We start from the raw sequence: 1,980 nt of genomic DNA, 5'->3' as shown, positions 1-1,980 counted from the left end.
GCAAGCTATGCAAGCATGGATCACTGCCCGAGATTGAGGAGACCAAGGCTGGTCTAAGACATCCCAACAGTCTTCAATATTATTAATCACCAGGTTCATTTGAAAATGATTTGCAAACCACCTCCAAATATGGCAAGCAAAATTACATTCAAAAAACAGATGCAGAGTTGATTCACTACAAGAATTGCAAAGACTGCATAAAGATGGGAAAGAGAAACCTCTAGCTCTGAGATTTTTATCAGTAGGCAATATGTTATGAATCAATCTCCAAATAATCATAGAGTGAGCAGGAGGAGTATCGAGATCCCAAACACAAGAATTCCAGAAAGCAATGGGTCTAGGTTTGGCAATGGAGAGGTAGGCTTCTCTTAAGGCGAGGAGACCATTCTTAGTACTTTTCCAAATGTAAAGATCTTCAATGTCTTCATCAGGAAGAGACACTCCTTCAATCAACTTCAAAAGATTGGGAAAAGCAAGCTGAATGTTATTCTTTAAGGACCAAGCATTATTGCTCCACCAATCACTAACCTTTGTTTTGAGAGCAAAGTGATACTTCTCTTGAATATTGAAAGTTTTGGCAAGAGGCTCACCTAACTAGTTATCTAACCAGAAATTCACCTTCTTGACATTCCCTATGCTCCACAAACAATTTTCCAAAACTTCATTAAGAGTATCCTTTATGCCATGCCAAATAGAGGATTTAATTGCATACTTTATGATTTTTCCATTTCTCATAACTCTGGCCTTCAGCAGACTAGCCCAGCTTTGAGTGTCATTCATAAAGTTCCAACCAAGATGTAAGTTTGTTCATGATTATAAGTTTTCAGGGACAGAATACCAAGGCCACCCTCACTTTGCTTTTTACAACAAACCTTCCAAGCCACAGTGACTGTTTTCCTTTTATCCAAGCTGCCAGACCAAATAAAGTTTCTCATCCAGGTTTCCAGCATCTTGACTGTGCTTCCAGGCCAACTATAAATGGAAAGACAATGAATGAGCATGCTAAGAATTGTAGCTTTCACCAGTTGCACCCTGCCTGCCATAGAAAGGATCTTTGCTTTCCAAGTAGCAAGCTTAAGTCTTATATTATCTGCAATAGGGAGAAAATAACAGGCCTTAGGTCTTCCAAAAAATGAAGGCACTCCAAGATATATGAAGGGGGAAAAGCTTTGGTGAATCCTATGATTTCAGCCAAAGTATCATGTCTACTGGAGCTCATTCCCCCTGCATATATTAAGGATTTAGATAAATTGTAAAATTGACCCGAAAAGTTCCCATAATCATTAAGAAGGTCAGAGATAGAATTTAAAGATTTTATGTCACCCCTGCAAAAGATCACGATATCATCAGCAAAGAGGGTGTGAGAGGGAATCCTACTAACTTTATTAGCTCTAATCAGATTAATAGTGTTAGTATTGACAAGGTTTGTTATGCTACGACTCAAGACATCTTCAGCTATGCAAAAAAGAAGAGGAGACAAAGGGTCACCCTGCCTCACACCATTATTGCACTTGAAGTAGCCTATAAACTTACCATTGAAACCTATAGACATACAAGCAGGATGAAGGATGAAGGATGACTTTAATCCAGTTACATAATTTATCATTAAAACCAAAGCTAGTAAGAGTTTGTATGAGAAAACTCCAATTGAGAGTATCACAGGCTTTAGCTATATCAATTTTAAGAGCAATATTGCCACTAAAGCTTTTGTTGTTTAAAATGTTAATAGCTTCAGAGGTAAGGCAGATTCCATCTCTTATGTTCCTACCAGCCACAAAGCCCTTTTGCTCATTAGAAATCAGAAAAGGAAGAATGGAAGATAATCTATCAGCTAAAATTTTAGTTATAATTTTGAATTTAAAATTAGCCAAAGCAATAGACCTAAATTGGCCAATGCTATTATCTTCCTTGCATTTAGGAATAAGGACAAGACTGTTAGCATTATAGTTAGGCAGCAACCAACTTTGTGTGAAGAACTGA

Source organism: Vicia villosa, linkage group LG1 (assembly GCF_029867415.1).
Source record: "Vicia villosa cultivar HV-30 ecotype Madison, WI linkage group LG1, Vvil1.0, whole genome shotgun sequence".
Classification (NCBI taxonomy): domain Eukaryota; kingdom Viridiplantae; phylum Streptophyta; class Magnoliopsida; order Fabales; family Fabaceae; genus Vicia; species Vicia villosa.
Note: the sequence above shows the minus strand (reverse complement) of the source record.